We start from the raw sequence: 26010 nt of genomic DNA, 5'->3' as shown, positions 1-26010 counted from the left end.
ACCATCACAAGGGGGGAACAAGTTCATAGTAGTAGCCATAGAATATTTCACAAGATGGATTGAGGCCAAACCACTTGCAACAATCACATCAGAGACAGTAAAAAAGTTCTTCGTACAGAACATAATTTGCATATTCGGAGTACCAAGAACCCAAATAGTTGATAATGGAAAGCAATTCAACTCGGACAACTTCAAAGAATTCTGCAAGAGTATAGGTACCAAGGTAGCCTTCTCCTCGGTCTACCACCCAGAATCAAATAGAGCGATGGAAAGAGCTAATAGAGTAATATTCTAAGCAATAGCAAAGACTCTATTGAACCTTTGCAAGGGCAAGTGGGTAGAGAAACTATCGAGGGTAGTGTGGTCCCATAACACTACAACCTCTAGAATAACAGGCTTTACACCATTCAAACTCTTGTATGTCGAAGAAGCAATGCTACCCGAAGAAGCCAGGCACCAGAGCCTCCGCATCATAAAACAAGCACTGGCAGAAGATGAAGACTACTCCAAGGAAACAATGAAAGGCACAGGATTGGAAGCAGTAGAAAACATTACAAAATACCAAGACCAAACCAAAAAGTGGAGAGACAGCCAAGTGATTTGAAAACTCATACAAGATGGAGACCTAGTCCTCACAAGGAAATCTAATGCTAAAAATGTTGGAAACCTTCAACCAAAATGGGAAGGCCCATACATGGCGAAAGCCACCGAAAGACCCAGGTCATTCTACCTGACTGACGGTGAAGGCAAAACAACAACTCACACCTAGAACATCAATAGTTTGTGTAGGTTCTACATCTAAATGTAAAATGGGTGGTCTCCGTGGAACTATAAGCGAAGGTCACCAAGCTTCTCCTAGTTTTCGCATTTTCTTTACATTTCATGCAAAAGGGTCTGCACTCTTTTCCTCATAAAGGGGGCTCCTAGCAGAGGTGAGGTTTTTAACAAGGCAGGTTCCATGTAAAAGCCCTAAAAATATAAAGAGGAATCCCCCAAGAATACCATGAAAAGCGAAGGTCGAAAGTGGCTAGCAACGGAGCCACAACATTCGACAACAACATTATGACAAAGAGGACCTTCCAATGCTTTAGATGAAGGCTCTGAAGTTGGGAACGACCTCCATGGCTAAATTAGCATGTAACCTTGAGAAAGCCCTATCCACATTCAGGCATCAAGGATTTATCTAAACGGCCAAAAAAGGCCAAAACAAACCCGACAAAGACCTACCTTCGCCGCAGGCATCGGGAAAAGGCTTGTCATCTTCAAGCTCTAGATAACTATCAGGAATTAATAGCTAAGGTACAACAGGGATAAAGACCAAAACATACACCAAGCACAGAAAAAATCCAATGCTCATCATGACTTAAAAACGTATCTAAGCAATAAACACCGGCCAACCACCAAAGTTTATTAAAACGTACAAGTAGTAGGCTATAAAATCTGGCGCCCTACCACAGCAATAGCCCCAGTCAGTGCATTTTCATACCCCTACCTCCAGAAGAGCGCCAGGAGGGAAGCCAAGCCAACCAAAAGCCAATACACTATAGAGCCAACCCAAAGAAAAATGGAAGCCAAAGTTTCCTTAGAAATGAGAGACCAGAAGGCATCGTGCGAAGACTCATAAATCCAGCAGCTCACGCAGCCCGGCGAAGGCCACATTGAGGTTGTATGCATCCTCCACTTATTGTCGTACAGCCTCCACGGGGCGTTGAATGACCATAGCCCGACAGCAAACAGTCAGTGTTAGAGGTTACGGGTGGGTATCGCATGAAGGCTCGTAACATCCCCCAGCAACCGAAGACACCATCTGGCGCAACCCGGCATCAACCATGTTCAACGGGAGCACAGCTGCTCCAGCATAGCCAAAGGCAAAAATAAAACAATCCATGTGCAAGTGGAGACAATGTCCAAGAAATGCTTCAACCTCCGTTGCTTGCTCAAATTGCTCTCTGGCCTCTAGAGAAGCATCAAGAATAAAAACTAGCACCTTCGATGAATGCTCAAATTGTGCCAAAGCCTTTGCAACATTAGCAAGATCTAATACAAGCACTTTAGTTTCTCCGCTGCGATGTGCTAGAGCTTCCCTATCAACTTCAAGCAAGCAAAAAGATGGAGGCCAGAGCAACAAGACAAGCACCAAAGCCTCTACAAGGCGCACAAGGTCAAAGATCAACAACTCAGCTTCTCCACACAAGAACATAGACACGTACTCAACATCGACCAAAGAAGAGAGAAACAGAGGCAAGAGAGAGTAAGGCACAGAAAATGTAACCCTTCAGCCTAGCCAAAACTCATTGTAAGAATCCTTTGTAAAAAGAACCACACAGATAGACAATCAACAAAAAGTTCATTACAAAAGCAGATATGATTACAACAACAGCGCATTAGAAGCGCAATAGTACAAAAGCCCAAAGGCAATAACAGGGTAAAGGGAAAAAGAAGAGGCGTTAAGGCCTTCCAAGTAACAGCTATAAAGGCGCGAAGGCCGGTCAAACAAATTAGTATAAAACTAAGGTTGAGTCCCTCTCCAAGCTAGTGACCTAGTAAACTCCGCACGTTCATTGTTAATATCATACTTCACAAAAGCAAAGATGTCATGAACAGAATGTCAAGGAAAAGCTTCCCACCAATATTGCCATAGTTCACCACTAACATAAATTCCGCCTTGGTACATAGTAAAAGGGGGCATGTCCTACACAGTCGCAGCGATGGGGACCTACGCAGGACAAGTTCACAATTTAGACCTAATTATATACAAAAGGATAGGCGTTTGCAGCACATCGCCTTGGATAAAACCTAGAAAACTAACTAAAACCTAGACACTACACCTCTGGGTCAGTAGGAGCAGGCATAGGCTCTCGAGACTTTGGGACCTCGGTAGCAGGAGATGGAGCCTTCAGAGCCAGCACCTTTGTAGCTAGCAAAGATTGTGCCCCAGCAGCACCACGCGCAGCCTCCATCTTCTGCAACTCTTGCAAAAATAATACAGTCATAAAAATAGCAAACAAGCGGCAAAAAACTTAAGCAAAAACCAATAAGCTACGAGGGAAAAACTAACCTCAGCTCAGCGTGCCTCCGCCATCGAGCGAGCCTCCAACCAGCCAAACTTCACCCCGAACGACTTCATAAAGTGTCACACCAACCTTCTAATATCACGCGAAGTCACTCCCAGATCGACCAGGCTCTCAAGATCTCTTTCCTTCACGTCTTTGGCATGCGGGTAGCCGTCTTGGGCCAGTATCTTTGAAAGGTTGGTGGAGGAGGCAAGGCTCCAAAGTCGACAGCACCACCAACAAAGTTAGAGAGCCTCAAGAAGTTGGCCTTCATCTAAGAGAAGATGCTGAATGCCGAAGGCTCAGAGAGCAACGGCGACGTAGAGCCTCTGAATTGCTCAAGGGCACCCACATAAAGCTCACCTGCCGCTAGTCCATTAGATTTGGCGTCTTCAAGGCGCTTAGAGAGCATGTCCACTTGTGCCTTCAAGGCAGCCCCATACTCCCTCTCGGCACCCACCTCCTTGCGAAGGTTATCGGCCGTCTCAATAGCCTTCAGGGCACGCTCAGTAGCCAATTGCTCGGTAGCCTTTGCACCATTAGCCTCCTTGTTCAGCAAATCAACCTTCTTCTATAGCTCCTCTAGCTTAGCATGGGCAGTGCGGAGGCCACCAACCTCCCCTACAAGCCAAGTCTTCTCGGCCTCAAGAGTTTCCACTTCTTTCTTCAAGGCCTCGATGGCCAGGTTGTGGTCGACCACCTCCCGCGTGCCACGTTCCTCAATGGCCTCCGAAAGATAGTGGCTCTATCAAGACGAATGTTAGCCACAAGTGTAGTAGAGTAATAAAGAAGAAAATGAAAAAAGAAGCATACCATGCATTGCTGCTCCAAGTTCATCCACAACAACTTGAAGTAGTCAACATTCTTCAATTGGTGGAGAAGGCTACCTAACAACAAATCAAGCATAAGAAACGTAAGACAAAAAGCAAGAAAACAAAAGATATAGGAAAGACAACCTCCTATATCATTGTAAATAGCTTCAAAGACATCCACCGGCCCACTTATTATGCTGTCGGAGGCACCTGGAATATCAACCAAAAATTAGCAAGACCAAAATAAAATATAGTGCAGAAATAGAAAACAGGAAGCAAAAAGCAACCTCTGCCGCCATCCAGGCCCAGACCAGATGGGCGAGGAGTCGTGCCCCCAAGCGAAGGCCTCGGAGGTGCACCTAAGCTAATCCGGGTGAGGTCCACACCCAAAGGATCATTAGGGTCTCATCAGTGTTCCTGAGGGCTTTCGTCAAACCCCCTGGAAAAATCAAAATAAGTCCTGATAAAACAGAAAAACATAAACAACAAGGAAAACAAAGCTAAGAGGCAACTTACCCAGATCCAAAGGGCTTGGGGCAGTATTTGAGTCACCAGCATCCTCAGCGTGATGACTTGTGGCCTAAAACCTCAAGCTTTGGAGTGGAGCAACTGTAGAACTCGCCTTCGCCTCGTCCTCGGACACCTCTACCAGACCAGCCGTAGGACGATGAAGGTTAGTACTAGTAGCCTCCCCTTCTCTCGGCGGAGAAGCATCACCACTACCAGCACCTTCAACCACAGAGCCGAAAGACTCGTCACCCAAATGCAGGGCATAGGCACCACGATGGAGGGTTCAGCAGTAAGGGCACCGCCCATTCCTTGGAGGGTGGTGTCCACTAAGTCATCGCCACCAAGATCCAAAGAGGCAACAGAGCACTCACCCCCTGTTCTAGCAGCAATGGAGCCAGAGCCTCCACCAACATTTTTAGCAACCTCCTCACCATCATTGGCGGAGGTAGTCGCGAATGCATCGGTAGAGGCGGCAGCAGAAGCAGCCATAGTCTTCTACCTTGGGCACAACAACCCCTTTTCTTTTCTTCATCTCTGCCGCAGTAGTCACATTCTTGGCGGTGGCCTTCCTTGCTTGTCCTCTATGGACTTGTGCACCTTGGTAGGAATGTCATGTTCCTCGTGGTGGACCCCAAACTCCTCAAAAACTCTGTTAAGCCATGACATTGTACCGGTGATGGTTCATCGTGCCAAATACTCCCTATCAGACATTTTGCTGAGTATCTCACACGCCCCCGCCTCGGTGGACTTCACCAATTTCTCAGCAACCCGACCCTCCTTCTTCTCAAAACCAAAGCGGTAAATGGAACCCCAACACCTTCACCAAAAATAGGTAGGTTGACCATCTCAATAGTCATGGTAGGCCTATTCCTACCAAGGGGCTAGCAGTTAGCCGCCACCATCTCCTCAACCAAATCACGACCTCCAGAGTACCGGCAGGCTAGAGCAAAAGCCTTGTCAAAGGATTCACGACCGTCATCAGTCCCTGGACCTAGGATCCCTTGAGTCAGAGGCCTCATTGGAGTCATCACTGAAGCCAATGGATAGCGGGTATTCTTTTTCTCGTCTTAGTCAGTAAATGTCATGCCACTGGTCCTCAATTAGAACCAGTATTGCATCCAATCCTTTGACCACTTGTTCTTTTGAGCTAAGGAGATCTCCAACTTCTCGCCTTTCTAGTTCCTCCGTGGCATAAAAGCACAGCTTCCATACTGCGCCACCATCAGGCCTTCGCCAACTCATTTAGGCTGGCGCTGGAGCTCGTAGTACTCGCAGAAAGTACCAACGTTGGGCTCCATGCCATAAGACAAGCAGGCCCAGTAGAACTCACTTAGAGTAACAATACCATTGGGGGTAAGATGATGTAGTTGTACCTTGAATGCTTCCAAGACTTGGCGAAGGAAGCGCATCGCTGGGAAGCGAAGGCCGCAAAGGAAACAATCTCTAAAAACCACAACATCAGCGGCCTTTAGTTTAGGAATCGTCTCCCCCTCTGGAGGCTTAACCTTAGCATCACCAAAGCAGCCCAACTACCGCAACTCCTCGATCATGTTCTTCATCATAAGCGAAGGTCCAAAATCCTACGTCCTGGATGAGCCAGCTGTGTCTCCTGCCTCCTCAGTGGTTATCAAATCAACAACGGAGGCCTCAACTCTAGAAAGATCCTCCTTAAGCCCTAACGCCTCCGCGCTGACAATCATACACTCCTCAAACCGCACAGACCACCCACTAGACCTAACACCGAGAAGGCGATGGTATGGCCCAAAGAAGGAAGCCCAGCACAGAGGAGGACTGACAAGCATAGCCACTTCTAAGGCTCAGCAATAGCCTAAAGGGAGCGAAGGCAAACACCAACTAAGCGAAAACTAAGCGCAAAGGAACGGTGTAGAAAGCAACAGCAACAAAAGCGATGGCTCGGATAGGGACAGGGAGAGCCTTCACCTACCGACCCTTATATAGCCCCCACCACGTCGCTTTGACTTCAGGGGCAAACGGTCACGTCCGTTCAAAAACACGTCTGTTTCACAGCCACCGCGGCGAATCAAATAGCGACAAGTCACCAACGCAGCGGTCTGATCTAGGCGTCCTAGGGGAAAGGGGGAAAAGCCTCCACGTGAACAAGAGCCTCCGCGCCTCAAAGCCTGAGGGTTAGGTTTTGAGGGCAACGCACGCCAAGGGGGAAGCCTCCGCGCCTCAAAGCCTGAGGACTATGTTTTGAGGGCAAGGCCCGCCAGCATCAGACCAAGCCCTCAAGGTGGGACTGTTGGGACATGGTTATGAGTCACGGAGAACAAAGTTCACAACAGCAATAAGAACTAATGGCTAATGAGTTTTACGAACAGTGTGCAGGGAAAGGAAGGAGAGGCCTCCGCTCGGGCGATCGCATGAGGCGAAGGCCGGGAAGCTGTGGTGAAGGCAGCAGGACGCGGTCGGGGGCGGAGGCTCTCATGGTACAAGCGAAGGCCATGGCTCGGGCATCAGAAGTGAAGGTCAGGAAGCTCCGGCGAAGGATTCCCGGGTGGAGACCCCGGAACCAGGGAAAGCCCCCGCTCAGCGGCATTACTGGTCCATGGGCCGATGACAGGTCATCGACGATGGCCCAACAGACAAAGGCGGTAGAGGAAGAAGATGCCCAAACTGCCCCAGGGGGCTTGTGTTAGCATAGGAATATTTTGGGAATGTACTGTAACCGACAAGGGGTAGGAAATGTAAAGAGTAGTTCTAGCAAACAGTGCCCTATAAAAGGGGGACTCAAACTCTATACAAAGGGGGATATACATTTATGAAACCCTAATCTAGCTAGGGCCCACCTTTCATTACTCATACCTTCGCCCAAGGCACAAGGCTGGGCGAAGGCCGTCGTTGTACTTCTTTGTCTCAATCGCTGGAAACTGAACTGTCCAACAATCACAAAAAGTGGAAGGGAACTGTTCTTGAAGGAGGAACATGCAGATCCGTTTTTCTCCCTCACCTGGTTAGGACGAATTGGAGTTCTTGATTTTTTTTCTATTCCCTCTCATGTGATTTGAGCTCAGGGTTATCTTTTATTCATCTTAAAATTTCAGATATGTGATAACTTGTTTTTGTACATGCTTTTTGGCAGATTAGTGGTAGCTGCTCCCTTCTGCTTTTGTTCCCCATGACTGTGCCCAGTTCCAAGCAACAACAGAATGCCTCTGTGATTTTCAGGTATGGCTTTGAATCACATCAAAGACCAATTCTCTTATAGCAAAAGCAAAACTGCGGACAGAGTAAATAACACATCTAAAATCGGTGTGACCATTGCAATTAATAAACAGGTTAACGACTGAAACTTTTAATGTTTTTACATCCTCCAATAAGTGTGACAGTCCCAGATGTCCGCTCCTCATGCATATTGCTTGGTTCAGCATATCTATTTGCTGCTATCCTTGTTCTTCCAAACAGGATGGATCCATTTTGGCAGCAGCGGGTGATGCATGTGCTTCCTGCTGGGATGTGGTATGCATTTTCTTAAGGTAAATGCTACCTATAGGAGTCTTGAACACACGTGGAAGGAACCGCAGTTCTGCTTTAGAGTCTTCATCATTATAAGCATGGATAACATCAGTGTTTTGCTTGAGGAGGTATCTGAAACTAGTGCTGATCATGGCTGCTTCTCTCAGGAGACTGAGAGAAATTAGCTTGATTTTCTTCCTTTATCTGAATAGTATAACAGAAATTTGCAAATTCAGCACAATGTTAAGAAGTTTACCTGTTTATTCTGTACAAAAGAAAAACATGAACATGCTCTAGCAGCCTCTGTTCTACTGACTATTTGTTAATTTCTTTTTTTTTCCTGCACATAAGACTATTTGTTAATTTTTTTTCCTGCACATAAGATCTTGTTTACCCATTTTAGCCAACACTCTCACGGTGCAACTGGTCAGCACAACACGCCAAAGAAGCGGTTGGCTGAGCCAGCCCGAGTTCGAGTCACGGCACCATCTTCTTAAGACAAAATCAGGGGGACATCTCTCCCCCTGGTCAATTTTTTTTTTGTTTACCCATTTTAAGTTAAATATTTATACTGTTTATTGCCATTTAAACTGTTCTAACAAAAGATAGTTTTTCCTCACGTGGTAATGTTATTAGTAGGCGCTTAATTGTGACCATGTTGGACATTAAACATAAGGAACAGATGTAGTCATTCTGAAGTAATGGAGCCCTTGCATTTTGCTGCAGTGTTTCTGAAAATAATAATTACAACCGTCTCATCATTATTCATCTGAAAATAATAATTTTAAGTGGTTTATACAAACTTTTGTGAGCCAGTGGCCCAATCAAACTATACTTTATTTCCCTTTGACGACTTGACTACATTTCATTACTGCTGTAATTGGCATGGTGAATTTCCCTAGCAACAGTTCTGATGATCTCTTCACATATGTATTTTAGAATCATGCCATCAATCCCCAATTTCTCAGCATCCTATATGCTACTGTCGTACAGAACAATATTACTGATTTGAATGTGTAGCAGTCTAGCAGACTTGATTAAAGATATTTGCAATTTCATATTGATTAGAATCATGCCATCAATTTCTCAGCATCCTTTATTACCTTTATTGAATGTTTCTTTCAGTGCCACGAGTGTCTGTGTGTCAATTAGACAATCATTATTCCGTTTGTCTTGATAAACACTTGAATCATAGTACGAATGATACAGGCATGCTTAGACACCACACTGTGCTGTCCATGACGATTTCTTTATCAATCATGGAGTATGCTAATATGATCACAACTACTAGTGTCGGCACAGGAGTTTTCCTTCTCTACTTGGTGCTTTACTGTCTGTGTGTTTGGTAACTTGCTCTGCAGCTGACTACCAGAATGAAGCCGAAGTCGATGATGCACTCGCAGAGGCAATGGACTTATCAAGAGGGAGGATCTGTTCATCACAACCAAGGTAATCTGAATTACAGAATGCTACCTTCTGTATTCTACTGCAGGTTTTTTTTTTTTTTGCCCCACTCTATTCCATAATCTTCATGTGATTGAAAGTTTGGAATCTGTTCTCATTGCAGCTGTGGAACTCAGATCATGGCCATGTGCTTGACGCCTGCAAGGATAGCTTGAAGAAGCTGCAACTAGATTATCTCGATCTCTATCTTATTCACTTCCCAGTAACATGGTGGTGATCCCCATGACCTCCAAGGCACAGTAATACATTAGCACACCACTTTATATACCTTCACTCATTGGGACATTTTTGGTTTCAAGCAGGAGCAATTGCAAGTGAGGACAGGAGCTTGCATATGTATGTAACTATGATGTGAACATGTGAGGCTTTTTATCTCTCTTAAAGGGAGCAATGCAATCTGGTTACAAATGTAACTATGTATGTCTGCAAGATCAAAATATTTGGAGTATATCGTGTTAACATGTGCTCTTATTGGTTCATTCTCGAATGGACTGTGTCGATTTTATATTGCTAGCAGTTCCATATGGATAGCTTGATTTTGGAGGCATTTTTAATAATGCCTCCATTAATGTTTGAAGGCGTTGTACAGAACGCCTCTAAATAGTATTTTACGCAGTTAGAAAATGCCTTTAAATATTGATATTAAAAGACATTTTGAAAAAATGCCTCAAAAGACATTTTACTTTCATGTTTTAGACGGTGTTTTAATAAATGCCTCAAAAGGTCTTTGAGGGTGTTTTGACCATTCTTGGAGGAATTTGTAAACGCCTCCTATAATGGGATGAGCTATAGTCAGGCTACCAAACAACACCTAAATTCTACCAAGGTTTAGAGATTATTAAAATTTTGGCAAAGTCTTCATAATAAACTTGATCTCTAAACAAGCAAAGCATATAACATAGATAATGTAACCACATAGTTAAACTATTATAGTTGCAAAAATTAGATAATTAAGCACAGTCTAAGTGATTGTGCTCATGAAGATGCTACTCCTAGCCCCATGCATGTCACGTTCAATTGGTACCTAAAAACCAAATAAACACAAGGGTAAGTAAAACACTCAGCAAGTACAATTAGAACCGGAAGAAGAAATACAACATGTGAATCCATGAACGAAGAACCAGAACATGTGAACCTCTGGTAGACTTGCTGCCACTTGATCCTTTTGCACCGGCTTTTCTTTGATGTGAAAATTATGCCCATTGAAGTCGAATTTCATGCCTTGTGATATGCCAAATTTGGAATTTGGAAAAAGAAGCAATGATATGAAGGCACATATCAAGATAAATATTGAGTGATCCTTCCATAACATTGAAACATACCAGGGCCCTGTTGTACCGTCAGTAAAGAATCACCAAAGGCTTTAACATGTTTCACCTCCATGGATTACAATATTTCTAAGCTGAACAAGATAATCATATTCGGCATTAAATGTTGGTGCATATGTAGTTTAATCAGCTTGATGTCTCAAACAATACCATTGTAAGAAATAATGATTATGCCAACGCCTTGGCCTTCTTTGCAAGCCGATTAATTGAAACAAAGCTTCCATGGGGTACAAATCAGGTAATTGATCTCATCTTCTAAATCAATTCCATGCTCAATGTAACACCCTCAAATTTGCTTCTCTTGAAATAGAGCTAAAATGATTTAATTTTGAATTTTTATACTCATGAAAACATGGAGAAATAATAAATTCTCATTAGATTAAAATTTATCTTAAGGTAGAAACGTGTTTGTTGCATTCATGCCGGTCGCACTTTGTGTTTCTATGTGCAATGTTTTTTAAATACGTTTAGGAGACGAATATCTATCTCTAGGAATTTTCCAGCTTCTTTCTGGAATTTAATTCCTACCTCCTTCACCTTAATCTTTATGTTCCAAGTTCTCAACATTCTTTTTATGAGCTACAATACTTTATTTGGGTTCATCATGTTCTAAAGTATCTCTGGGATTTTTCCCCAAATTTTCAGAGGTCTCGGAGTATTTTTTCTGGCTTAAATATCAATTCTGGACTTTTCTAGAATTATTTTATTCACGAAATTAATTAATTCCGAAAATAAATAATATATCTTATTTTCTAACCAACTCTCAAAGCCCATGTGCAATAATCCTAATAAATCCTAAAGGCCCATCCATTTATTTACTAATGGGCTTCAATGATTATTTAGGTCCATTAGTAAATATGAAGGGTGCAACATTAATTAGTACCATATTACTAGTTAATGTAGATATGGGGAGTTTTTCTCCCTATAGATATGTACCAAGCCCTTGGACAAAGCACACTAAAACTACAGTAAGGGGAGCCCTTAGTTTGGGAAATCCCTTATGTAGTAAATTAGATTTTTCTTCTCTCGCCGTCGCCGTCGCCGTCGCTGTCGCTGCCGCGCTGCCCGATGTCGTAAAACCATCGTCGACTGCAAGAAGGCCCTAGGTGAGTTCGCCCTCTTCTCCTCTTGTTCCATGTGCTCTCGGCTCATCAAACCGTTGCCTCTAGGGCCCAAACGAAGCGCTCCAGGGAGCTTCTCGCTGCCGGTAATGGAGCTCCGTGGCGCCGGTTTTCTTCTTCGGCCGATGACCCTCTATCCCCCTCCTTTCTAATCTGGGCCATCCAGATTTAATCCAATGGTCCAAGATCGTTGTACCCCTTTGTCGGGTTTATTTGCAAAAGAGCCCCTATAGTTTCACGTAATATAACCCGTAGTCCATGGCGCACTTTCAGAATACGTTTTCCTATTCCGAAAGCGTAGTTTCTTTCTAGTAGGTTCAGAATATATTTTCTCTTTTAGAAAGCGTAAAATCCCTCTGTTAGATTCAGAATACGTTTTCTTCTTTTAAAAACGTAGTTTCTTCGGTTAGATCCAAAATATGCTTTAATCAATTTATAGTTTTACCACTAGTCTTATTTAGGCCATAAAACCTTCGTTTTAACTCTGTTTTGATCCATTTAAGTTGCGTTAGATTCGTAATTGAGTACGTTATATATTGAGAATTGTCTTTCGATATTATGCTTATTTGTAGCTATATATGAGATTTGACTTTCTGGGCTCACATATGGTGTGTATCTGGTTTTGATCTTAAAATCGGGTGCTATAAAGTGGTATTAGAGCAATGCTAACTATAGGATGCAAGCCTAGTAGAAACCGGTGGTTTTAAGGTTTAGAAGTTGCTATAAAAACCCTTGCTATATGAACCTTGATATTTTCTTCTCTACTTTATATCTACCATTGCTATTCATCTCTACCTTGTGCTTATTTTAAAGTCTTTGTTCTCATATTCACTCCTTGGTTTGATATGCTTTTAGAACTGCTAATCACCACCTTCTTGCGTAATCTGAAGACGAGTCTTAGGATTGTTACCTCTAGTACAATGAGGACTATAGTATCGCAAGTTGAGTCAATGATTGAATTGTGCACCTTTAGTGCTTTGTTGAATTGTCATTATGCTTCTGCTTGTTTTGAATTTTTGTAATGATTGCAATGATCTTGTTGGGTGTTCGAATTAATAAAATAAATAGTCGGATTTTGGTTCTCTCCTATTTTCTCTATCGCGCCTTTGGAGCAACCTATCTTTATCAATTTATATCTCTGTCTTTGGACTACCAAAAATCATGACAAAATTCTGGATGACATTAGACTTTAATATCTTTCTCTAACCACAAGAATCACCTTGATAGCTATGTTGGTTATGTAGTTATGAAAATCATAAGACGATACATTGATGCTATCTGAAGCCTAGAATAGTTTCTGTTGTGCACTACTTTTGACTACCTGAACTGCAGAATTTGGAAAAGTGTTCTATAAGGAAATTGTGGAGAGTTTGATAAGCTTTCCAACAATATAAACTGTATCTCTATTGGATTAATAGAATAAGAGGTACAACTATTGTACTGCGCTATTGTTTTTCTGTTCGCGAGGAATTTTAGATTTCTTGTTCTTGCTCATACACGAGAGTATCATTGGGATGTCAGAACATCTTGATACTAGTTAGCTCATCTCAAAGAAGGTGCGAGCTACCCTTTTTGTGTCTCCTAGTTTAATTTTTCTTAAGGGGGTTAGCCAAGTTGAAGAATTTGTAAGACGAAGTATCATACGTTCGAGTTTGCGCAGCGGAAGTGTGGTGAGCCCATAACCCACAGGTCCTAGGATCAAAACCTTTGGAGGAACAAATACCTTTGGAGGAGATCAATAAGATGTACAATCACGCTTATGCCAACTATCTAACTAAGAAGGGTCTGAATGCTCAAGGTGCCATATGAAGTTCAGTTATGCTCTCTAGCTCTCACTTGGAAGAATTGGTTAATCTGATAAGAAAGGTGGTACCCAGAGGATGTATATCACTTAAGGGTTTCATCATCCAAAGTAAGTATCCTTTGCTTGGCTGATAAGTTATTGGATCATCTATGAGGAATGGATGTATTCTTTAATATAGCTCTGCAATTCAAGCTATCCTCAGTTGGGAGTCTAATCTTCAACATACCTAAGACAAGTAGGCACTAATGATGTAGGAATGAGATATCTAATAACTATAGATGGTTCTATGGAGTCTCAGGAAATCCCAATGATATACTAAGCAAGACAAGAAGGTTTGGATTGAAGAAAGTTAATGATGTGATAGGAACCCACTCAAAGATGTGAGAGAAACTCAAAGTCTTTAATAATGAGGTTTGATTAGAGGTTCAAGGGAAGTTTATCCAAGACCATCAAGATATTGATAGTGTTACTGGAGAAGGTTTAAGTTGGGATCAAGAGACCTCAGCTAAGTATTTGAAGGAGTAAAAAAAGAGGTTGAGGTAAAACCTATGTATTAGCTTTGCTAGATCTGGACAAGAGTTTTTTATATCTACTATGATGCACCTTATCAAGGTGTGGGATGTGTCCTTATATAAGAAGAAAAAAATAGAGGTTTAAGCAAGAAAACATGAGATGGAACATTTGACGTATGATCTGGAGTTATCCAATGTGGAGCATGGAAGTGCTATCTTCTGGGGTGTAAAAGTGACATCTAAGTGGATCACAAGAATCTAAAGGACATCTTCACTAAGATGGTTTTGAGCTTGTGACATTATTGTTGGATTGAAGCCTTCAAGGTTTTATGACATGAAAAAGTGCTATCACTTGGAGAAGCAAAAGTCGTTGTCGATGTCTTTAGCAAGAGAGAGTTATGCTAAGAAGATTCGAATGACACCATAGGCTAAGAATAGTCATTTGAGAGTTGAGCAACTTGATCTGAGCATTTGAAGTCATTAATGTTTTAAAGTTGGCAATAGAATCTACTTTAGACCAAGAAAGTAAGAAGTCTCCGTTGGAAGGTGAACATATGAAAAAGAGGTCTAATAAGTATGGACTAAAAAGAAAAGGTGGCCTAGTGATTGAAGTTACCTGAGTATTGTTTGGAGTATCTGTTAGAATCTTGGAATTAGTTTGGCTAGATACTTTGGAGTAAGGTTAACATGTATGCAAAGTAAAGTGAGATCCTAATAAAGATGATGGAAATACATGAGGAAGTAGAGAAGAATCCAAAGGCAGAGAATCTGTATCTCTTTTATCACCATCTTCTAAATCTCGAGGACGAGATTCATCTTAAAAGAGGTAGAATTGTAACACCCTAAAATTTGCTTCTCTTGAAATAGAGCTAAAATGATTTAATTTTGTATTTTTATACTCATGAAAACATGGAGAAATAATAAATTTTCATTAGATTAAAATTTATCTTAAGGTAGAAACATGTTTGTTCCATTCATGACGGCCGCACCTTGTGTTTCTATGTGTAATTTTTTAAATGCGTTTAGGAGACGAATATCTATCTCTAGGAATTTTCCAGCTTCTTTCTAGAATTTAATTCCTACCTCCTTCACCTTAATCTTTATGTTCCAAGTTCCCAATATTTTTTTCATGAGCTCCAAATACTTTATTTAGGTTCATCATGTTCCAAAGTGTCTCTAGGAATTTTCCTCAAATTTTCGGAGGTCTCGGAGTATTTTTTTTGTGGCTTAAATATCAATTCTGGACTTTTCTAGAATTATTTTAGTCACGAAATTATTTAATTTCGAAAATAAATAATATATCTCATTTTTCAACCAACTCTCAAAGCCCATGTGCAATAATCCTAATAAATCCTAAAGGCCCATGCATTTATTTACTAATGGGCTTTAATGATTATTTAGGCCCATTAGTAAATGTGGAGAGTGCAACATCAATTAGTACCATATTGCTAGTTGATGTAGATGTGGAGTTTTTCTCCCTATAGATATGTATCAACCCCTTGGGCAAAGCATACCAAAACTACCGTAATGGGAGCCCTTAGCTTGGGAAATCCCTCGTATGGTAAATTAGATTTTTCTCCTCCTTCTCTCGTCGTCACCATCTTCGTTGCTATTGCCACCGCGCTGCCCAACGTCGTAGAACCGCCGTTGGCCGCAAGAAGGCCCTAGGTGAGTTCACGCTTTTCTCCTCTTGTTCCCTACGCTCTCGGCTCGTCAAACCGTGGCCTCTAGGGCCCAAACCAAGTGCTCCGTGGAGCTTTTCGCCGTCGGTAATGGAGCTCTGCCGCGCCAGTTTTCTTCTCTGGCCAGTGACTCTCTCTCCCCCTCCTTTCTAATCAGGGCCATCCAGATTCAATTCAATAGTCCAAGATCACCGTACCCCTTCACTGAGTTTATTTGCAAAAGAGCCCCAGCAGTTTCGCGTAATATAACCCGCAGTCCATGGCGCACTTCCAGAATACGTTTTACTATTCCAAAAAGCGTAGTTTCTTTCGAGTAGATCCAGAATACGTTTTCTCTTTCAGAAAGGATAAAATCCCTCTATTAGATTTAGAATATGTTTTCTTCTTTTCGAAACGTAGTTTATTTGGTTAGATCCAAATACGCTTTCATCTATTTACAGTTTTACCACTAGTCTTGTTTAGGCCATAAAATCATCGTTTTAACTCCGTTTTGATCCATTTAAGTTGCGTTAGATTTGTAATTGAGTAATCTACATGTTCATCCTACTATTAAATATATTTTTAACTTTTGAAATTCAAGGTTAGATTTAATCTATTATTTTATTATAGGAAATCTTGTTTAATTCATAATTTTTTCGTTATAGCACCGATTAGAGTGCTTTTCGCGTCTGTGTCTCCGTAGTAACGTGTAGAACATCTTTAAAACCTTTTTACCTATTGTTTATTATGTTTGGTGTATTGTTCTAATTTATTTCTATTGTTTGCTTCGTGTATGATTGCATGGATGCTTGTGTGATGTTTTATGATCATGTCCAGTGGGTGAGCTATACGCGGTGAATGCAGAAGCAATTCATTGAAGGTTTGGACTAGAAGAAGGATTTGAGTTTAAGGCAAGTATATCATGGGATCATCCCTGTTATCCTATACACCTTTAATTATTTAATTCATACTGCATGTGTCTACCTTGATTACCACTAAGGATTTTCTAGTACTTTGTACCTTGTGCCTTGATACCTATGGGGTATTGCATTGGGTAGCATGATGCTAGTGCTTAACTACAACTATGATCTTGTAACTTGACTAATGGAATATACAATAAACATTAAAAGATATTTTTAGCAACATGGAACAAGGGGGCTAGAGCATTGGGCTATTTTATGGTGCTCTAGATTCCTCTCCGTAAGGACTTATCTGTAAGCGAACATCCGGGACTTACAGTACAGCTGTGAGGGCTACATGGCTCTAGCTTTAGCTCAGTATGAGAATCTTTTTTAGCTTGTTAGTGGTTACCTTTATGGCGCAAGAGGGGCTCCGATAGGTATGATCTCGCTCTGTCAAGAGGGTGCACTTTGATTTCTTGGTATTTTGTTAGTCACTTCTCGGAGGGGAGTTCATGCTTATTGATGGGGAAACCTAGCGGCCCTAACTTGTTAGACGAACCTTTGAAAGGCTTCATAGTGAACCCTACCGACCTTCCTTGGTAGTGGGTCAAGAGGTTGGCTGCCTCGGGCGAAAGGGTAAATCACGACTCATATTGAAAGTGTACAACCTCTATAGAGTGTAAAACTGGTATATCAGCCGTGCTCATGGTCACGAGCGGCCTTGGACCCATACGGAATAGATGATGAACACTGATGATACTGGTGATAAAGATGCTCATTAATGATTAATTGTTTATGCTATTCATTATTCATGTTTACCTGATCATGTGTTTAGATGGGCTTGTGAATAAACTCGTTGCCACCTAATTGCTAAAAGATGACTCATTAAAAGCTAATCACAGTAAACCAGTATCAACCTTTTGAGCCTCATGAACCCCATGTTATATTTATTGAGTATGACATGTACTTACGCTTGCTTTATTTTTTTCAAATATTTGGATAAAAATCCTGGATGGGTACTAGATTGCTAGAGTTTGTAGGAATTATGCTTGCTATCGACCAGTCAGTTGTCCCTGTGGAATTGGAGTCTTCATCCGAAGATCAGAGTTGTCTTTCCGTTGTTTGTTGTCTAAGATTATATCCTTTATACTAAGTACATTATATATTGAGCATTGTCTTTCGATATTACCCTTATTTGTAGCTATATGTTAGATTTGACTTATTCCTGGCCTCACATATGGTGTGTATCTGATTTTATTCTTAGAACCAGGTGCTACACTCAACAACAAAACCAGCGAGAATTTGACTTTTTAATGTTTTTAGTGGTTCAAAGGCCAAATCATACTTAATTAGTGTGTAAGCCATTTACCGATCCTTTTTGCTAAGGATAGGCCAATATAACATATGCTTAGTTATATTGTCCTGGCAAACAACGGTGCATGTACTAGATAGTAAACAATGTATAACTATATATGCAGCTTTGAAATCAATGTTTTAGTTCTTAAATTCTTTTGATAATCTAAGATATATTGAGTTTCATGAGGCAACATAATATTCAGTTGTTCAAGAGAAAACGTTAATAGCCTCATGGAGAGCTTCATTTAACTCTAGCCTTCCAAACATATTGTTTGTCAGTTCCAGTCATTAGAAAAAAATGTTAGAGTTGCAATACACATTTATTGATGTCTCTTCTAGATAAGTTCTTGTACGTGGTTTTCAGAAGTTGCAATTTTAGCCTCATATTTGAACTACAACACACGTTAAAGAGGAATTTGTGATTTACAAATGTCTTTGGCAATAAAATCAACTTGTCATAAATCTTTAGTTATTAAAACAAAATATAATTTTTTATTAATAAAACTAGAAGCATACCCCACGTGTTGCTGCGGGAATTGCGGATTAATGGATTGCGTGACATGTTGACATGGACGTCTTACTGATGTGGACACTACAATTACATGTGCTAGTTGATTTTAATTTCAAGTGATGGTGCATTGTTGAGGTGGACAGCTTGCATGTTGAGATACATAGCTAGTGAGGTTTAGGATTATAAGAGATATAGATTTTTAGGTAAGAGCAACTTGCACATTGGAAATCTGGAACAACGTGAACATCAACATAGGTTTGGTTAATTGCACCGAACCAAACCACAACGACGACAAACTTCCATGGTTTTGTTGTGTTTTTCCCTTATAATCCTATAGTTTAGTTTATGCATACATCTATGTACATGCTGTTTAATACAACCATACAACAAATCATTGGACCATGTTTTAATTTTAATAGTGTTTGTTATTAGGCGAAGTTGGCTCCAGTATTGATACATGTGATCGAACAGAGATATCTGTAACATCGTAGAATTTGATTTGCTAAATTCTGGCCATGGATTAGCTAGATAGTAAAATTGCTAATTTTAATTTCCTTTCATAGTTATGGTTCTTATTCATTATGTTTTGTAGGAAACGTTAAAAGTATTGTGTTTTTTTGTTGGATGAAAGTTAAAAGTTATTATCTCAATTTGTCATAAGTAAGCTAAGAGTTTTGCATTTTTTTTAGATACAGCCCTAGCACACATCTACATAGAGGACGTTACCGATCACAACCATAAACATGTGTGTCACACAAGTACATATCTACTAGTAACTTAATAGTTTAAACATCTTCGATAGAATATAAACCACAGTACAGGTATTTCAACAAGTTTTCCCCAAACCATGTTTACGCAATCCGGTTCCCAACAAGAGTACGCAACCAACGAAAACAGTCCAAACCTCTCAGTCGACATACATACAATGTCTACAAACGCAGAGCCTACAACAACATGCTGACTTTGTGTCTCCACGCCATCAGCATCCCTGCACCTCAGTCTTCAGCAATCACCATCAGCTTCACTAGCATCCGCACTGCTCTGAGTATGTTTCCCTGCAACGGCTGCTCAACATGACCACCATCAGTTTTACACGTCTGCCTCATCGCCCTTACTGTTCTGTTGTTCCACGTCAGCACTGGTTGCCATCCTTTTATTATTAGGACGACCATCAGTGCCAACGTCAGTGTCACCCTTGCGCTTCTGGCCGGGCTGCTGGCCTTCCTCTTGGATTCCAACCACAACTTTGCCACAAGCATCAGCATCTGTATCAGCTGGGTTATCCTTATGATCCTCAGCATTGTCACCCTCTTTGACATTAAAGCTGCAACCAACTTCATCTATCTCCATACCATCGCCATCATCCTCCTCTTGGTCATCATCTTGGAATTCCTCATCTGTGTCACCACCACCATATGGAACCTCCCTGGTGGTGTTACCTTCTTCGACTTTCAGTTGCAGAGACTCAATCACATCCATTATGTCTCGGTTGATCTTAAAGTAAAAATAAATATCACCAAGCATATGTTAGGGGCTCTACAAGTTTGATCTATCACACTTTGACAGATATATGTTTCGATAGATTGCACCTGTGGATCCGCTAGGAAGTCGCTGATGTCAGTTCCACAAGATGGGCATCTGTTCACGATCTTCTGAGCCCTCAGAGTACGACCGCCACTGCTTCTTTCTCTCACGGAGGACTGGTTATCATATGCCCCCAGCAGACAAGTCTTGCAGAAGTTGTCACCACAGGGAGCAGAGAGTGGTTCTGTCATCACTTTGTAGCACATAGAACAGCTGAAGTCTGCAGGAGAAGGCAATAAAAGTAAAAAACAATTAATTGTTGTACAACACTCAGCATGCGCAGTACTTTAAATTCAGTCAAGCTACAAACACAATCTAGCAAAATTCTTGCTGCAAAAAAATGAATAGAAGAGAAGAAAAGATAACCATTCAGGAGTCTTTTAGCGTTAGACATCTTATCACTCCTTGCTCTTCTCCGGACTTGTTTTCCATCCTTCCTTCTCGTTGGTGGCTCACGCATCCATTTCCAGTAGCCTTTGTTCTCCTGTAGCAGTTAATATAAACTAGTCAAATAACAGTTGAGTGATGCTGCAAGAAGCTAGGAACAGATGATGTACATACATCGTAGCCCCATGAAGGTTGCTGATCATCTCTCTCATTTATATCAGTTGCACCTTCTAACTCCGGAATGTCGGGCAATGGCCTTGGTCGGTCACCATGACCATCACTGACAATCAAAGCCTATTGTGTCAGCCAGGACTATGCATAGTTTTTTTTTCTCTCTAAAAGTTATGGTACAGTACTACAGTCTAATAGTCGAAGAAAAAAAAAGCAAGTGTTTTGTCAAACCTGGTCCAAGGTGCTGGTTCATTGTCACAGCGTACAAAGAGATACCTGCAGACTTTGAACTTCCCCTATGGAAAAGGCAGAAGCACAATTAAAACTTTTTCATAAGCACAATTAATTTGTTAGCTGGAAGGTACAAGCATGGAGTTTCTTTTCTTTTAGAAAAAGGACACTGTTACGTCCCTTAGCATCATTCGATGCATACAGCCTTACGAAAGCATGGGGCTATATGCATTACACGTGAAAATCAAGTTACCTGAATACCAATCTTCCTCCAACATTTCTCAATTCTGTAAATACCATCATACCTCACACCCAATTTAGGAGCATACAAAGTGTTTCTCTTTATGGGACCTATCAAGAGAATGTAATAATGAGACAAAAGTTCAAAGATAGCAACGGATAGCAAATTATCTCAATATTAAACAGTTCATAAAACCGAGAAATGGCCATATAATAATAATTACACCAGGAAAGTCAATAATATTCAAATAAATACAGCATCGGTAGACCATGCAGTATAACCTACTTGATGAACATTATTGTATAACCTACTTGATGAACATTATTGTAGTTTCAAGCATATGCATATGCATGCCCAAAGAAAATAAACATACGTACCGCACAACCCGAATAGGGTAACCCTTCAAGCAGCTTTTTCAAAGAGCCTCATTCATCTTCACAAATGTTTGATCGAAACATTGCTCCTTATTTGTTCTCTTGTTTCCACTTAGATCCCTCCCGCCACTGCATTAGTATAAATTGTTATTTTATGCACATTTTAATATAGTGAAACATATATGTGACTAGACAAAACAAAACAGTAGAAGAGGATTTGTAGTCAAATTATCAAACCTTCCAGTATAAACAAACCAATCTCCGTGGTCTTCATCATCTTCATAGCCTCCGGATAAGGCGACTGACTGAGCACCAAATCTGCTCTGGCCAGCAATTCCAGCTATATGAGGCAAATGAGCACCCCATTGTCTACATTCAAATCTATCTGTCCATTTTCTCCAACTCGGACGCTAGTTTCCCGAATGGGGTCATGTTCGGGAAGGATCGGTCCAAAATGATCTTGTGCAGTTGTCACAAAAATCTTGCCGCTCGAAGCATTTGCTTTTCCAGCTCGCTTCGCCCTTTCAGTTGTATATGCCCTGTTGGGCTTATCAACATTCGTTATGTAATGGCGATGCTAGCCAGTCGAATTAGTAGTCTTTGACATCCTGGCCTTACGGATGGCTTCATCCATTTAGAGTTGATTATAGGTTGTTCCACCATTTTGGATGGGATCGGTTTACAACATTTTGCACACGCCCGTTTTCCCTTACGTGCCCATTCATTGAAGCACTTCAGGCAAAAATTGTGGCCACATGGTGTCTGCAAAATAAAAAGTGTATTACTTATGGTATGAAATGAATGTTTAACGGATGATGGTAAACAATGGAACAGAGGTATTATAGCTACCCGAAGAAAAATACACAAAGAAACAATATACATGTTTGAACATAAGGTCAAATATGTCATTAAGAAAAAAGCATGGCTACAATTTCCAAACACAACTTTGCATAAAGACCAGTTGAAACAAAACATATTTCTAACTAATCTAACATGTTAAATTTTTTTTGACAATGCTACCTTTAGCAAAAATTCATATTAGCTCATTTCCCCATGAACCGCTGAACTTCAAATTTTAGATTATGTCACAACTTAAAGGTAAAAAACTCTAAGGGTTTGACACAGTGTCAAAATAATATAGAGTTTTTTACAAGGAGCAATATAGAGGTGAGATGTTCTGTGGACTTATAGTATACATAGTCTATTGAACAATAAGGTGTAAATCAAAGGTGGTTGCTTGATTAATCTAATGAAATAAAAAAATGCTGAACCATTACTAAACATACAATAGAATTGGCAGAAATTTCTACTTATGTCCTTGTTGACACTGCAAATAAAATATCCATTGATCATGGTCTAGAGAAATTCTCTTCTCTCCTACTTAAGAAGTAGGAGGCGTTCCTCGCTCGCTCTGCATTTTGCCCCCCCCCCCCCCCCACCCCCGCTACCGGCCCCACGACATTATATCGCTCGCTAGCCATCCATCTAAAACCAAAAACAAAAAAAATAGTGGCCTCTGCAGCCCCTAAGCACTACCAACTTGCCCTAACCATCCCACCCACCCACCATCCCACTTTGCCACGCCGCAGCGCCACCAGGCTCAAATCCTTGTTGAGTGCACATACAATGAACATTGATCATAGTCTAGTGCAATTCTCTCGTACTTAGAAAGTAGGAGGCATTCCCTGCTCGCTCCTATGCATTTTTCTCCACCCCACTACTGCCCCCACCACGTTTCTATTGCTCAGCAGCCCTCCATCTGAAACTAAAAAGAAAATAAAATAGAACCACCCGGAGCTCCTCCGCGTTGCTGCCCTACCCCGCCGTTGTGCACGCTCTGCCATGCCAAAGTGCTGCCCTGACGTCATGCCTCACTCTCACACCGTCCCCCGCCCCTCCCTGCTCTGCATGGTAGGCACCCCGCTCCGCCGTCCCAACGCCCCTGGCACCCGGTCCCCACACCTCTTCATCCTACAGGATTAGCAAAATATGTTGGAACTTCGAAGGTCGTTTTCTGGGGGTGAGTCAGCCATCAAGTTGGTGTTCCATGCAGCGGCGATGGTGCCTACGAAGTGCGACGCACTGGATGCTGAGCCAGCCTCCTCCCTCCACCTCCTAGCCTGTTCCACCAAGATCTCTTGTGCAGTGCGGCAGCCCCTGTGTCCCCGTCCTCCCTTGCTGTGGCTGCTGCCACTGCTGCCCCAGACACCACCTCTCTGTCCCTCCCCCGTGAGGCGGTCAACTGACAAAGCTGGCAAACCCAGCTCTACAGGAGCTTGCCCTGTATCGTGGATGCACGGTGTCTCCATCCTCATCCCCTCAGCAATGGCGAGGGCATCCCCATCTTCATCTCCTCAATAACGGCAAGCGGCCCCGGCCCCTGCCTCAACGCTCTCCTCATGAGGATAGGTGGCTTGTACCCCATGCAGCCAGCAGCACGACATGATAGCAGTCAAGACAAGCCCAAATCCCTAGCCCCTCCATCATGATGCCAATGGTCACTTCTCAAATCGCTGCTCCGTCCTCCTACCTAAGCAGGTACTATCTCTTGCACCTGCGGATTTCAGCCCTCTCTTGTTTCAATTTCACTAGATCTGCTAGCTTGTTCCTACATGCATGCCAATTGCTACATGCAAATTTTTTCTTGGGTTTCCAATAGTAGTTGTGTATCTTTCTTTTCCTAATTATGATCAACATTACCTGATTTATTGTAATTACTAAAGGAACCAGTAGCCGGTACTAAATACTTGTCAGTGTCCTGCTAGTTAAATCCAACTGAATTCAGAGATACCCGAATTGATGGTTTGGTAATTAGTTCAGTTCAATACATTCTAATTAGTATTAACTAGTGCTCTTCATTTGTCATATTGTAAATTTAGTATTTCTCCATTGCAAACTTGAATGATTAGATGGGCTATGTCACAAGAAGAAGCTAGCTGTGAAGGTCATAAAATTGTTCAAACATTTATGTGTCTAGACATACATAATGTAAGTGTGTTGAGAAGCTACATTTAGAAGCAATTCATGTTTCAGAGTTTGTTGTATACTATAATAAGTAAAGGCCAAGGCATTTGATGCCATCTTTGGCTGATTTGTTATAGTTGCTTCTCGCCATTCTTCTCTGGGACTTTGATTTAATCTTCATTCAGAAAGAAAACTTTGATTCAATGCGCTAGGGTGTTCTACGGTATGCCAGATTGTTGTTCTATCATTGTACTAAGATTTCAATGATTAGCCTTCACTTTATTTTTATCTACTAAAAGGAACAAAAAAAAAAAATCACCCAATCAATGCTTAAACCTATTTTATTTTGTTCTACTGAATGGAACAAAACTCACTGATTATCTATGAGCTTTTTCGCTGAAAGTATTAATCAAATTATCTGTGATGTCATGGGTACAAGGATGAAGCTAGATGATGGTCGGATAACAGGCTAGGCAGAAAAGTTTTTCGGGGACTCAATGACGACAACATATCAATGACACATACAAAGAGTTACAGGCTTACAACAATATATATACAATATCAAGGTGGACCCACAAATATTCCTTCCAAGCTTCATGGCAAAATTTATTTAAACTAACAAGGACATTTCTTAAATAAAAATAATAATAAGACACAAACCAAAATAAAAAAATATTCACTCATCTTGTTAAGAGGCTAACAACAAAGACAAAAACAAAGTCTAAAAAAACGTCGAACAATTAGATGACTATTAGGTGTGTGACAGCAACTGATTTTCCTGTTTCATGCTAATTTTTCATTTTTCAGCATTTGGATGCACAATAAATGCATATAGATCCATCCCATGGTGAAATATTGGTACATGTTACTCTGAATAAGAGTTTGCCAATATGGTGCAGAAGTAGGGGAATGACAACTCATTATTATGAAAATTGGTAAACAAAGGTTGTCAAGTATATGAATATCTGAAAGATGGAGTGCTTGCCTATTTTTGAAATTAATTAGCATTGATTGATGATCTACACCTGCATATTGAAGTCAGTGGCAACTGAAAATACAATGCTCAATGCGACACACAACATGTCATTTGATATGGTACATGCTCACAATGAACAGAACATGATAGGAAATCATACAAGGTCATAATGAGCAGTATATGGAACCTAACTATACTAGTACTACGTTCATCAGCGACTGTCATCAAACACTCACAAAGCATAACTATGGAACTGTAACATGAAAAAAAAACAGGTTTGTTTTTTAGGATGGCATCAATTTTATAAGGTTCGCCAAGGGGCATTACATTAGAAACTAGGTCACCAGTCATTAGTTCATATAGCCTACGAGCCCAAAATGGCAAAGGATGACGTCTGTACATAAAAGAGAGCCCGGCCCCTAAAAGTAGCATTGTTGTATTCACTACCGGACACGGCTGATTTGCTGAGTGCAAAAAGCTTTGCCGAGTGCTTTCTGTCGGGCACTCGGCAAAGAAACTCTTTGCCGAGAGCCGGACCCAGCGGCACTCGGCAAAGAAAGGCCATCGGCAA

General features: G+C 41.3%; 1 pseudogene; it reads right to left on the bottom strand.

The window, feature by feature from the left end:
- Positions 1 to 19600: 19600 nt before the first annotated feature.
- LOC136548338 (E3 ubiquitin-protein ligase ORTHRUS 2-like) lies at positions 19601 to 23814 on the bottom strand (annotated as a pseudogene).
- Between the last annotated feature and the right edge of the window lie 2196 nt (positions 23815 to 26010).

Source organism: Miscanthus floridulus, chromosome 4 (genome assembly GCF_019320115.1).
Source record: "Miscanthus floridulus cultivar M001 chromosome 4, ASM1932011v1, whole genome shotgun sequence".
NCBI classification, from domain to species: Eukaryota; Viridiplantae; Streptophyta; class Magnoliopsida; order Poales; family Poaceae; genus Miscanthus; species Miscanthus floridulus.
The sequence above is the reverse complement of the archived record's forward strand: the minus strand, read 5'-3'. Positions and strand labels throughout refer to the sequence as shown.